General features: G+C 30.7%; 2 long non-coding RNA genes across 2 annotated transcripts in view; both read right to left on the reverse strand.

The window, feature by feature from the left end:
• LOC148282659 (uncharacterized) overlaps window positions 1-14,553 on the reverse strand; it is a 163,822-nt gene that overhangs the window by 26,534 nt on the left and 122,735 nt on the right. The gene's annotated exons all lie outside the window — the stretch shown is intronic.
• LOC148282660 (uncharacterized) lies at window positions 3,431-7,938 on the reverse strand. The gene is made up of 2 exons (XR_015822033.1): window positions 5,648-7,938; window positions 3,431-4,683 (listed from the first exon to the last, which is right to left on the reverse strand). It is a non-coding gene; the product is annotated as an uncharacterized LOC148282660 (long non-coding RNA).

Below are 14,553 nucleotides of genomic sequence, written 5' to 3' on the forward strand. Positions count from 1 at the left end.
ACAAACCATTATGCCCATTTTCACAAAAACGCGGCAATGAATTAATTACTTTTTCAAACCTAATTTTCTGTGGTGCTAATGGCCTTAAAAGAATACTTCTAAAGTTTCGAGAGAGAATACCTTCAACCGACATTATTATCATTTTTCTATGAGCTTCCAGTTCTCCAAATTGCAGCGTATAAGGTGATCAGTCTTTCGCTGCAGGTGCCAGTTCGGGAATAATGAAATATTGCAACATTGAACCAGTATTAAGTTAATATATTTAACGTCCACCCACCAGGAACCGAATCTAGAACTATGGTAGGCGAACGAGCAAAGCAGTACTCAATCACACTTAATATCTTTACGCAATTCCGAGTTCGATTGAAGTCCCGGCTTTGACTCTGGGGGAAGATCTACAAGAAATATTCGTTTATAAGGTGGTTTTACATAGCAATATTTCATTCTCCCTGGACTGGCACTCATAAAGTAAGACTTTTACCTTATTGTAACAAATGATCGAGATACGCTGCATTAACTTTACCAAAGCAGTGCCCTTTACACCGAGGGGTTTGATGATGATTATGATTTTTGGTGTGTAATTTTGTTTAAACACTATGTATGTTGCCTTTATTAAATGTAAACGAGGCATCAAGTTGATTTATCAATACGTTATATTGGGTGCTTATTCAAAACCATTTTTCAACAGAAGCTGTTTTACCTACCCTAAATATACAGGGTTTTCTTTAAATCCTGTCACATCCGAAGCCACGATGATCAGTACAGGCAAGAAGATATATAAGCATATTAAAAAAAATATTTAGAATGAAGAAAATTAAAAAAAAACAAATGGTTGCTTACTTCTGCAGGGAAGAAGCGAGGGGGCGCGGCCGTGCGGTTGACAGTGTATCAGGCCCCCTCCCCTCCTCCCTCCTCGTTTTCCCTACAGGAGTAGGCAATTATTTATTTTTTATTTATCTTTTACTTTTTAAGATTTTAGTCGCTCTAAAAATTTATTTTAATGTGCCAATATGTCTTCTTGCTCATACTCATCATCGTGGTTTTGGATGTGACAGGATTTAAAGAACACCCTGTATAGTAAAACAATAAGCATGGAAGGAACAGATAGACACATTCTTTAAAAAATAATTAAAATTAAAAATAAAGTAAATCATATTTTCGTAATATTAGCATATGTTTATTTAGTTTTTCTTTTCTTTTTTTCATGTTCATGTCGTACCATATTTATATTAACTTTTTAATAATTAAAAAAGGAGTGGCCCACGCTCAGACTCTGAAGTCTTTGTGGGCATTTTTTCCGAATCATGTTATAGCTTAATTTTAAGATGTATTTTTCTGAAGTGTATTTTCCTAATTATATTTCTTTGTTAATAATATGTGTATGGAAAAACAAACAAATAAAAAAAAAAAAAAAAAACAATCCTAATTTTGAAAATAAATTTCAAAAATAAGTGCTGACCCTATTTACTTGTTTTATGGGCCTGCCACACACTCGACGAGTGGTGTGGGAAGTAGCGAAGAAAGGAGGCAGAGACGTAGTGTGGCAACATTACTCGTCATGCCGCTTGTCATGCTCCTCGTCGTGCCCATCGCTCCCTATTTTGTCGGTTTTTTGAGCGCGAAGGGCCGGCAATATGAGCGCGAGTGAGGGCCACATAATCGCGCAGTCGCAGTACGCATCGAGCGCTCACACAAGACGCTCACGTCATTTTTAAATGATGTATATTTCTTTGTATGACATTTTTTAAACTATTTTTGTATTTTTTTTTTACAATATACAGAAGAGGTGAAACAAAGTACCTATTAAAAAAATAAAGGATAATTACATATAAATGAAATACATATTAACTGTAAAAATAGCAAACAAAAATCCCACATAGGCATGGCCTGTTCGTGGGTATACAATAAATATTTATGAATTTTTGCTCCTATAATAAATAGACAGATATAATATTTTTGTGTTATATAAGAAAGAGAAAAGAAAATATTCTGTTAAAGACTATAACGTACTATTTTTATTTTATAGTAATTAAAAAAATATAAAAATATTCCATCATTCCATATTAATATACATTGATATAATTAGCTGTACTAAAAATGCATCGCGCGCACGCTGTCACAGTTTCATCGTCCATTGTATAGAAAGACAAATGACAAGTGCGGAACGTCGCGATTAATTGCGCGAGTAGCGCAGTGTGTGGGCGGAGAGGGCAACATCGGGCGAGAAGGCGGCAGCGAGAGCGGCATGAGCATGAGCAGCGCAAGGAGCACAGTGTGACGGAGCTATTAGAATTGATTTTATGAATCTTTTCTGGTAACACAATTTTATTTTCATTGTGTCGGATTCACGAGCGCAAACCACCCATTACAAAGCTACATAAATGTTACATTTGTCTTCATTTAAAAAATAAGGATTTTTTTACCCCTCGCAACCACAGTTGTTTAAAAACAACGCTCAATGATTTCTAAACTATTTGGAAAATATATATATTTATATATATAAATAGAAAGAGTCCAAAGAGATTATCCTAAAAGAGCTTGATTTTAATAAACACATAAAAAAATTAGATTATTATAATTTGAGGAAATTCTATGAAGAAAAGTGTTAAATAAAAAACAATTCTTGTAAAATGACAATTTTCGACTTTGCTTTTCCTCACAATGAAACAGGATACGTTCGTCAGCCAGCGCTCAAGTAACTTTGTTTAATAATTATATTTTTTTCTACTTTCATTCTACTTTTTATTCTCAATAATTACAAAAAAAGCTAGTTAAAAAAAAAACAAAGAAAAGAAATGAAAAATCATTTGTAATTAAATAAGTTTTTATACCACTTATTTTCTATTTAACTTAACCCATTGCTCTCCTTATAAGCATGTTTCGGCTCTTTTACTTCACAAACGTCAATAGATGAAAGAGTTGAGGAAATGTGGATGTTCAAACATGAGTAGAATAGTGAATGTTACACAGTGTGTAAAATGGCCACTTAAACCAGCCAATGTCAGGTCATATTCATATTCATATGTCTATATGTATATTCATATGCCTAGACTTCCATATTCCCTTCTCAAAAATGTTTTCCCTCTCTGTTGAAATAAATTCTAATACTTCCTACAAGTTATATTTGTAGTTATAATTAAAACTTTTATTTGATATCAAAAATCACAAACAATTTGAGAAATAAATTACCGTGTCAGATATTATTTGTAAGTTTGATCAATATTTGTTTTTTTTTAGTTAACTAACATTTTATATAATTTTCTATTTTGTTTGTCTCGTTTTTATGTTTTTTTGCTTCCTGCCATACGCTTAATGAATCAATATAATGTCTGACATAATGGAATTATTTTTGAAGTTTTGAGTGTTTTCATTTACTAATGTAAAAGTGTGTGACTAAAAAGGGATTTAAAAATAAAATTAAACCAAACAATACTTAAAATGTGTTTAATAAAAACGTAAAATAACAGACATAAGAATAACATGTTATAGTCAAAAAGCATAAATACCAGTACATAGGATAAAAATATATTATGCAATAAAAATTTAAACAAATTAATTTTATAAAGAACAATTAAAGGCGTAAATTATACAAAACATGAAATATTATTTCTTTTTTAAAATAATATAAAATAAATTCACAAAAAAATAGTATAACATAATAACGACTAAAACAGAAACAAAACTCTCAATAGTATTAAAATTTATAATAATAAAACCGAAATAAAGTTTTTTTTCCCCACTTTTAATTTTTATTTTTCACATTTTTTTTTTGCCGTTAACATTTTTTTTTTGAGTTAATGCAATAATTCTGAATGTTGTTAATATTTTGAACTAATAGTCACCCAAATATAATAAACTATGTAAATATATAAACTACATAGTTTAATTGAGTAAATAAAAATACATATTTTAATATTAAAATATACATTAGAAATTTTTTGCAATCTTTTACTTTTTTAGAATTGATTTTTGACATATCACATTGACTTTATTTTCCATCAATTAATGATTAATTATGTAAAATATTGGTATTAAAATTCAAATAAAACCGAATTTGAAATTGTTTTTTAGTTTAGTGATTCGTTAAAACGTAATTAATGAGTAATTTCCTGTTATCTCAAAAATAAAGTAAATTTTTGATTATCTAATCCGTCTTTATTTTTTTGTCATAAATAATTAAAAAGGAGTATAAAATATTTGGATATAACACTAAAAAGTGTTAATTCATCAACTAAAAGCTATGTATTTATGACACAGTCGCAATAATTTTATTATTTGAACTGATCCCTAAACTGAAAGTGTTTATCGATTAAACATAGATTATATAATTTTAAAAATATAAAATGTACAAGTGTTTGACGAGTTTCCAGCAAAGAAATAGAACTCAAGCGAAGCCACGTGGAGCACAGACGATGTTTAAGCTAAGGTGCTTATTGTTGATTACCAGCCATGGAATATCGTACCAGATAGTGCATTTACAGTATGCTCATTGTCAACAACACGTGATTATTGCGATGTAAAGGCACTTCTGGCACGAACTCCGTGACTTAGTCGAAGAGATATGATGTGCCAAAGGAATCGTCCAGGAATCCAGAATAATCCAGATAATTTCTGATGGTATCTTTGGAGAACTTTCTTAATATCTGGATGGTCTATGTCAAGATTCCATTAAAGCTTCGATTTCTAGAAACATCATTACAAGTCCATTAGAATTACATTCATGTATGATCTTGAGTTCTTTCATCGTGTATTTAAACGAATTAATTACCCCTTTTATTTATTTTTTGTTTATAAGTTTTTATAATATATGAAATAAAGCATGGATAGAAAATAATAATATATATCTACAAACAAATAAATAAACCCGCAAAGGCTGAACCTGTTCGCGAGATTAGGTTTTGAACCAAAGTAAAAAATAGATAGTGCATATTAAAAAAAAATTGTTATTAAAATAATTATAAATCTAATTTACTTTTATGGGAGAGAAGTAATAAAATTGAAAATAAATCAAACATAAAAGGAGGATAGAAATTTTTGTTTTTGGCCCATGTCTTTAGGTTATGAAAAGAAAATATCTTCGGCGGAAATTCAAAATTGTGTAAAGCAAAAATTATCTAACACTGTAAATAAAATGAATTAAGACATTCCACTTTTAATTCCGCGTGATATTTCCTAGGAAAAATTATCACCATTGACAGTATTTTTATTTCCCAAAAGGATTCCATATTCTGTTGAATTTTTCTGTCATTTAAACGGTTGATACTTTTACATGAAAAATTAAGTTTGTTTAAATATTTATAAGAAATATTTCATTCCCAATAATTGTGGGGATCAGTGCTTAGTAAGATATTAAAAGTTAATGTACCAGAACAAATATTGTAGAATAAAAAAGTATAATATATAAACTCAAACCGTCACTTGAACAATTTTCATTTAGCCTCACAGCATTTTAAATTTCCGTCCACGAATACATTTTAAATTAGTCAAGATTAAGATTAGATACTTGCCTTCATAGTTTAAATTTTGAAATATAATTTTGGTGCCAAAAAAGTGCCTATGAACAGTCGAATAGAAACAATTTTTTTTCGTGGTTCCTTCAAAATTGACTAAATGAGTTGCATGAAAAAAGTTAATAAAAACCACTCACTTTGCCTATTTCAGCGAAATCGCATCAATTATTTCACGTTGTATCAAAACTGACGATGTGTCGAATTTTCATGCTTCTTCTTAAACCAGCTGTCATCAGGCGTTGCCAAGTATGAAGATGTAAAGATTCAGTCAGATGAATTGTTCCCGCACCAATAAAGGTTTCAGCTCTTTAACTTCACAATAACCATCAGATGGAAGTATTGAAGAAATGTGAACGTTAAAACCTTAGCGGAATAGTAAATGTTACATTTTAACCAGCCAATGACATTTAATAAGCCCTGTTAAGTTGACTGTCTACATCAATACTCTCCATCTCTGTAGTGATATGTCAATACTAATGACCCCCTAGGGGGTTAAATCCAGGCTGTCTACAAATTAATTTTTCTGTTTTGAATGAGGAAGTTCAATGTTTAAAAAAAACAATTGTGTGTCAATAGACTGAGTCGGCCTCGTGGAGTAATGGTCAGCGCGTTTGCCTACCATGCAAGAGGTCTCGGGTTCGATTCCCGACATGGTTGATATGAAATATTTATTTAAAGAGGTGTTTTTAGACTAGAATATTTCATAACCCCTGGGCTGGTATCTGAAGCGTAATACTGATCATCTTACCCTTATGTAACAATCAATTATCAAGATTCGCTGCGATTGGTGTACCAATGCAGTGCCCTATGCACCATTAGGTGTGGAAAAGGAATAATGATGATGAAGGTATATATACATTTTGATTTTCTTTATTTTAATATTTTTTCACAATAAATTGTTTTAGACTTTTTACATAGATATACAAAAAATGATTGATTTTAAATATTGTTACAAATTGAAAATTGAAAAGTGTAGGTAGCTTAGATTTTAGAAATTATAGGGTGACCATAGTTTCCAGGTTACTTGAATTTCTATATATTAATATACTTCAGGGGCATGTAAACTAACATAATGAAAAAATAATTTGACAATCAGATTCTCCAAACGAAATTAAAAAAATCCCGTTAATTTATGAACAGACCTCGTATATTAAAGTAGTTGGTTTATATTTTAATTTAACGTATTTTTAATATTTCATTTGTAAATTTTCGAGAAACTTCGCATTACAATTAAATGATTTAATTTTTACCTCGCGCGAGAAAACATTTTTATATCCAATTTCCCGTAGCACTGAACTTCCTCACTGTGTAAATATGTTTTTTTTAAATAATAATTAATTTTATATAGGTAAATTTCTATCAACAAACTACACAAATTGGCTTGGTAGGTTTTTGTATTATATTTACTCAGAAACTTTGTGGTTTTGTATCGTTATTCTATGTCTGTATTGATACATATTTCAGTAAACATTTATATGCTTGAAAAGTTTTTCAGTGATCACTTTTCTTCGATTTGCTTCTGTTCAAAATTTCCACAGAATGCACTCGAGTCGATTCATTGCGCAAGGTGCGAACACCGTGCGTTTTATTTCTAATTAATAATGCGCATTATTAATGCAATCAGAAATGAAAAATTCACTTTCACATACTGCAATGCCCTTGCGCGCACTCAAACACAATACCCGTGACGCAACAAGATATGCACCAGTAGGCCATTGTTCCAAATCGATGTTCTCTTGTGAAAAAAGCAGAAAAAATATCACACAACAAAGAATCTAATAAAAAATAAATCGTCGTCATCATTCCCTGATTAGTATCTAATGGTGCATAGGGCAATACACCGGTACATAAATCTCAGCATATCTCGATCTTTTGAGTGAGATGATAATCAGTCTTACGATTCAGGTGCCAGTTTATGAAACTTTGTAGGGTTAAAACACTTATTCTTGTAAACTATAATGGGAATCGACATTTTGTCTACGTCCGGGCAGGTGAAGAATACGTTTATGTGTGCAAAATAGAACCAGAATGCTGGACGAGTGTTTTTGACTCGGTGGTTGCTCTCAGGTGAAATCTAGGAACTCGAGTGAAGATACGTCTTGCTTTTGATTTCTGGGAGAATTGACATATTTGTTGTACACTGAAATATTTCACTGCCCCTAGCCTGGCACCTGAACCTTGATCAACTTATCATCCAATAACAGTTGATCGAGATATGCTGCATTTGATTTAACAATGCAGTGCCATATGCACCATCGGGTGCGGATAAGGGTTTTTGATGATGCTGCCAGGAATTGAATCCAATAAAAATATAAGTGCTTAAAAATACTGTTTTTAGTGATTTTAGTAAAATTAATAAAATAAATAAAAATCAACTTTGTTTTAAACTACTTATTTTTATTTTTTCTACCGACCGGTTTTAAAGCTACACAGTTTTTTTTTTATCAAGGTTTAACTTACTAATTAAACTTATCCTATTTTATTTTAACAGTATTTACTGAATATTAAATCTAAACTTATGGAGCTAAGAAGTCTTTTTAAGATGTAAAGATGGTAGAAAAAAATAAAATTTAAATAAGTGGTTAAAAACAATGTTGTTTTTTATTTATCTGATTATAATGCACAACCACAAAGTTAGTGCTTCAAATATAAATTTTAAAAATTAAACTGTAAATAAGATGAATGCTGAAATGGAGATGGAAAACATATACATATTGATGAATACAGCTGTCCGAGTCAAAATCAGATGCAGTAAAAAGGTAACTAATCAATCTCTAGCGTCCCTGGGTACACATATGCGGACTTCAGATAATTTTTTTTTCAACACTGTATATGATTTTCTTACACTAGAAATACTTTTAAACAAGTTTTTAGTGTACTATTTGAATGCAAAAACGGCACATAACATTTTTTCGGCTAATTTTAATGGTTGTTAGATCGCGAATTACTCAAAATGGCGTCAACTTTTTTGTATGTATGTGATAAATTATTTGAGTAAATAAACCGATGAAGGATTATTCATTATTAAATTGTCTTTCATAATATTTATTTTAAATAATTATTTATTGTAATATTATTTATTTAATAAATAAATACACTTATACAATAATTTTGCAACGATTTTTTTTTATCGTTTAGGTTTAATTTTACCTCTCTCGTGATTTGTAAAGAACACATAAGTTTTTCTGGTGGCCATGTTTGTCTCAGGCCTCGAGAAGTTAAATAATAATTGGTGCAATTTTTGTCAAAGTGGACTTCGTCGACAAAAATACAACCATTTTGTCATTCTTTTATAATGCGACCCATTTTATGAATTGCATGAGAACAATATGTTAAAAAAAGCATTTTGGCCATTTTGACGAACGCATAAATTAGATATTTAACTTTACACCTTTTAAACATTTTTTTGGTGCCATTGGCCCTAAATCGTTAAATATTATACACATTATTTTTAATAAATAGATTTATTTAAATACGTAAATATAAACATGATGTTGGATTCAATGTATACTCAGAAACTTTTATTAGGCATTAACGAGTTAACATGCAAAAGGCGCTGTGTTTGATGGCCGAAATAAATTTATTTGATGTCCAGAAGAAATTAGTTAGTATCCCTATAAATCTTACAAAATAATCAAACTCCTGGGCTGATATTCCAAACGCTCTCGTGGCCGTAGAAAAAGATTTTATATCGCGAATTTTCGAACAAAATTCGCGAGATAAAAATGTGTTTTCTACGGCCGTGAGAGTGGTTCAGAATAGCACCAAAGGTCGTGTAAAATAATTACCATGCTAAAGGTGCGAACAATCTTGTTTAAAAAAATATATATTATTTATGAATGTACTAACATTCATTTTATATTTATAAAAGAAAATCGGCGAATACAGTTGCATACACTTAGTAAAAAGTGGAAATATAAAAATAGAAATGACTAATTTAATCATTAAATACAGTCATATGTGTACTATGAAAGGATAAATTATTAGTTACGTATACGAAATTTATATAAATTATTTTTTGTCTCTTAAAATTACAGGAGAAGGAATTTGTAGATTGAAACAGTTAAGTAATTTATTTAAAAGATAAACATTTAACATCAAACTAATAATTGAACATATCGTGAGCATGCATGGAAAACCGACCAAGTCGCAATTTTAGTTTGCTGGCAAATCAAGATTGAAGTTTTTACAGTCACAAACTAATAGTTTTGCTATTTTGTACACTTTTGATGTTAAATTTAATTTTCTTTACATATACAATTCATTTCCAATGTATTCTGCTGGTATGGAACTGTTTTGATTTTGTCTATATTTCCTGTACCAGGTTTATAGACAAACTTGATCAATATACAATTACCGATTTCGTAAAAAAAAAATATAGAGATATAAATGGGCTTGGTATTTTTTTCAGCAAAGGATAACACCCAGCTCTAAAACTTGGGAGAAAAAATCGCAAATCGCAAAAAAATAATCCTTGAATGCTTACGATTTATGTACATATGAAGATGTAAAAAAACCTCACAGTATCTTTAACTATATGCAACGTTTGATAATGTAACAAAAAAGCTAAAGATAAATGGAAGATTCACCACTTATTATCAAACTTGTAATTTAATTATAATACTCTGTCGTACGAAATAAAACTAAGATGACAATATATAACTGTCATAAATAGATATTTATATTTTTAGTTCTAAGCTCAGTTAGATACAGGAGCGGTCTGGATACCTGAATCTTTCTGGTTTCGAAACCGCAAGTGGGAGTTTGTTTTAATTTTAATTTTAATAAAGCGGTAATTCTGTGGTGTTTTTTTCATCTCATAGTTTGTTAATTGAACACTTAACATCCACATGCAAAGAAAGGTATGTGATGGCCCGTGATCTAATAATCGAAACATACATACAACACAACAGAATCACAACACCCACACCATAAAGGTGTACTTACAAAGCGATTTAATGTTAGTAGCTTATTAGTACTAAATGATGTTCCCTTTTCACATTAGTGTTTGTTATTTACCAAAAAGCACCAACACCATTACATTTATTTACATTATTAAAAAAATACACTTCTATTGTTTTAATTTAACACACTTCACTTAAACCACTGGTATTGCTAGCGTGGTCCTTTCCTTGGTTACCGACGAATCGTATAAAGGTTCTTCATAAGCGTAGTTTATCAGTTATTTACAGTTGTTTTGTTGACTTGCTTCATTTCAATCGTTTGATAACAAGATGCGGTTTTCTTTTTGTTGTCTTCTAGATCATTCCATGAATACACCACATCCTTTAATTATTTTTGTCCAATCAAGTCATTTAGATACCGTCTGATCATATTATCTTTCGTTCATGTTGTTGCTTGTAACACATTCATGTTTTGATCTGTTTGCGGTTTCTTTTTATCTGCCACACTTTCGTTATTGACATTATACTTTAGATGCAAAAGTAAGTAAAGCATAAATTACAAAAAAAAAAATTATTAGATGTATAAAATCAGTCAATGTATAAAAACGCAATAACACTATTATGATGTATTCTTTTTCGTAAATTTCATAACGTTGAAAAGATTTTTACGTATATTGCGTGATCGATTGTAATAACTTTTTTTGAAAGTCAAAACATTTTTACTAAGGTTTTTCTATGTAATATATCTTTTAAAGCTAAAATAAAACGTAAACATTAATTGCCTACGTTTGATGATAGGCTCCTTTCCAACTTTAAAGCTCTACAGTTTTCTATAAAAACGTATTCATAAGAATAAAAATACAATAAAACCGCTTCTTTAATCTCTTAAATCTATTGACATACGCATGTCAAACAAAATATTTAAGATAGAGAGGACCAAGGACCGATTGTTTGATCATTAGTTCTAGTTAAAATCGAAAGTAACAATCGAATTTTCTAGGTTGTTGTTCCGTATATCTATTCTTTTTTTGCTGATGTTTCGGACAACGCCACAGTATCCATCATTTTGGCTGATGTAGTTTTGATATCACAGTGTGTTGTAGTCGTATTAAGAAATTGTACTATACCGCTATTGACAGATTTGTGTTCTTTCGGTTTATCTGTGTTCATTGTGTACCACGATGTTTTAAAGTGCATCCCATCATCTTTATTTATATTACGTGGGCGCTTGTAAATTTTTACAAATTAGAAATAGAGATGATGGAATGTTACTTAAAACATCATGATTTCCAGCATTGAACACAATATAACACAAACCTGCCGACTGCGGTACGGTACTAATTCCTCGTACGATTACAACTCACCGCGACATTAAACATACATCAGCCCAGATGATGGACAATGCAACGCTGTCCCAAACATCAGCAAAAAGAGGAATAAATAGATGGCCTTATTACCCAGCAAAACATGACAAGTAGGTATCTGAAAGGTCGCGAACGCTCAAAAATTGTCATTGATTTGTGAATTACGATTGTTTATTAAAAACATTATTTTTTTTAAAACTTCACGATCGAAGAAAAATTATAGACTTATTAAACTTATTCAAAATTGTAAATTCAATATGGGATTGCCCAGAACTGATCTCTCATCGACTTCAGGGTGCCTGGAAGAATTACTAAACAGGTACCACTGTTTTATAGCAACAATTCACGGACAGTGTATACTTGTAATGCTGCATTAAATAGACTCCAGGAGCTCGGCAATAGTTATTTCCACGTATCGGATATATATTATTTAGTGTAGGATATTGTTTCTATGGATCAAACCTATTGAACTTTTTCAAAGATGGTGAGTGGTAACTAAGCCTTTAGCATAATTGTTATATAAAACAGTGCTTTATGATTTTCCTGTTATATTTATCCTTTAAAATGTTTTCTTATTTAATTTTATTTTTAAATTTATTTTTAATTGTTTTAAACTTCTACTGGATGGGTTATATAATTTTGTTTCTAAACCTTGAGTATAAAGTAGTGAATGTTTTAAATAAACCAAATATGTTTATATTATAAATTTTCTAAAAGGAAATTTTTCCGTATATGATAAATAAAAATGTTAAAAAAAACATCAACGAGTTTAAAAAATCTTTTTTGTATAATTAAGGAATATTAAAAAAGAAAAAAACCATTTCTTACAGTACTTTTCCTGTGTCGAATAATATGATGTTTTAGCTCAATTAAACATATTTCAAACGTTAATCTAGAATGCTTCGTTTGTAGATTGTTGATCAGTAGGTATAAACCTGTTGTAAAATTGAGAAAGGGTACGCAATATCCGTCACTGAATGCGAAGAAAACAAGAAACAAACTAATCCACGTACTTTGTAATTTTATATAATATCTTTGTATGAAAACCCACGTATAAAAATAATGAATATAAAACGTTGACTAGGTGCCACTTTTCTAGAAAGTAGATTACCGTTGTCACTTTCTTAGTAAATATGTGGTGGTACTACATTGATTTGAATGAATATCGCGTGTAGTATTATTACACTTAAATACAGAAGGCATAACAGCATGGAAAAGAGACATTTCGTATCAAAGCAATAAATTAGGACATACCCCATACTTCTGGTACATTATGCGAGTACCTGTATGTTGAACATGATTTTTTTTTTAGGAATATTTGCATCTGAACATCGCACGAAATCCAAAGCTGGTTATCAGAGGGCGCTGTCAAAACTTTATAAAATTAAGAACTTAAGACATCGCTTTTTCTCCAAGCCGACAGCCTCCCAAAGAGTACGTGCTGTTAAATCTTTAAATATAATAAATTATTCTAAACATTGTAAACTCTTGAAAAAATTAAAAAATTAATCTCATGTCTTCATCGCGCATAATTTAATAATCATGACATACATAATCCTAAATAGATGTAATTAACTAATGTCAAATCTGAATATTGAGGTGATTTTCACAAAAATGGCGCTATATAAATTATCCAACTATATATATTCTTCCAAATGATAATATGAACCCATTTCAGGTGAAGTGACCTAACAGATATTTTAAGGGTTAAGTAAACTTATTGCCTTTATTACATTTTTATGATCAGTACCTATATAAGACTTTGAATACAAAAGTTTGACAATTTTGTCGCTTGTTTCGCGCACCTGCAATGAATTCATCCCGGCAGGTTTTTGTAGTTATAAAAATACTGTTTTATAGCAGAAATATTTGTTTAGATAACCTAAAATATATTAATTTTTCACTTAAAATTGTATTTTCAAAGGAGTGACCCAAACTTTCTTGCAAATTTTTACCGGGCCTAATTGACCCACCATTGTCATCGCACTGAACTCAAAGTAAAACAAATCGCTTTAAACTGTCACTTTATATAAAATGAATATGTTCATCGGTTTAGTGTGCAGATATTATTTAAGTAACTATCGCATTCTTTAATAATTTACTATTTTTCAAGTACAAAGGGTAATTTTGTCACGAAATTATCGGAAGTACCGCAGTCTAAGTTCCGAAATGACTGACGGCAAAATGCCCCAGCTCCAGTGACTAGTTTGCTGATGCCTCTATCTCCGTCTCGTTCATTCTTCCAAGAGGGAGACGGCGGCAGGTGTGACGGAAATAGACCACGCCTACACTAACGCGATGAGCGACTACCATAGTGGCTGCCAAAATTTGTGTCACGAAAATATATACAGCGTGTTTAATTTAAATAATTCAAAATACTCGGTGACTTAATTAAACACAGCAGGGCACAGCAGCGACGCACAGCAGTTTGTGTCTCACCCGATCGGCTAAACTCGGCTCTTCCGAATTTACTCGAATTATCGTTTTACCTCCTAGCGTCAAGATTCAGACTCGTTACTTGCCCAGCAAAAAGTTTATAGATGCGCCTAAAGAAGTATACTTTAAAAAAATGATTATATTTTGGAAACTATTGAACAAGATGTGACGTGGGAAGCGGACATTAAAAATATAATTACTTCGCACTGACGTATAAGAGATAGACACGTTATTCTTTTACTAACCGCATTTCATATTTAGTTAATGTTGCGCGGCCATCGATGATTTGAAATAAAGAGACAGCAAATCAGATACGCAAGCAAACATTAGTGAGAAAAA

The sequence above is a fragment of the Micrasema longulum genome, unplaced genomic scaffold (assembly GCF_059751315.1).
Source record: "Micrasema longulum isolate JH-2025_06_02 unplaced genomic scaffold, ASM5975131v1 h1tg000306l, whole genome shotgun sequence".
NCBI classification, from domain to species: domain Eukaryota; kingdom Metazoa; phylum Arthropoda; class Insecta; order Trichoptera; family Brachycentridae; genus Micrasema; species Micrasema longulum.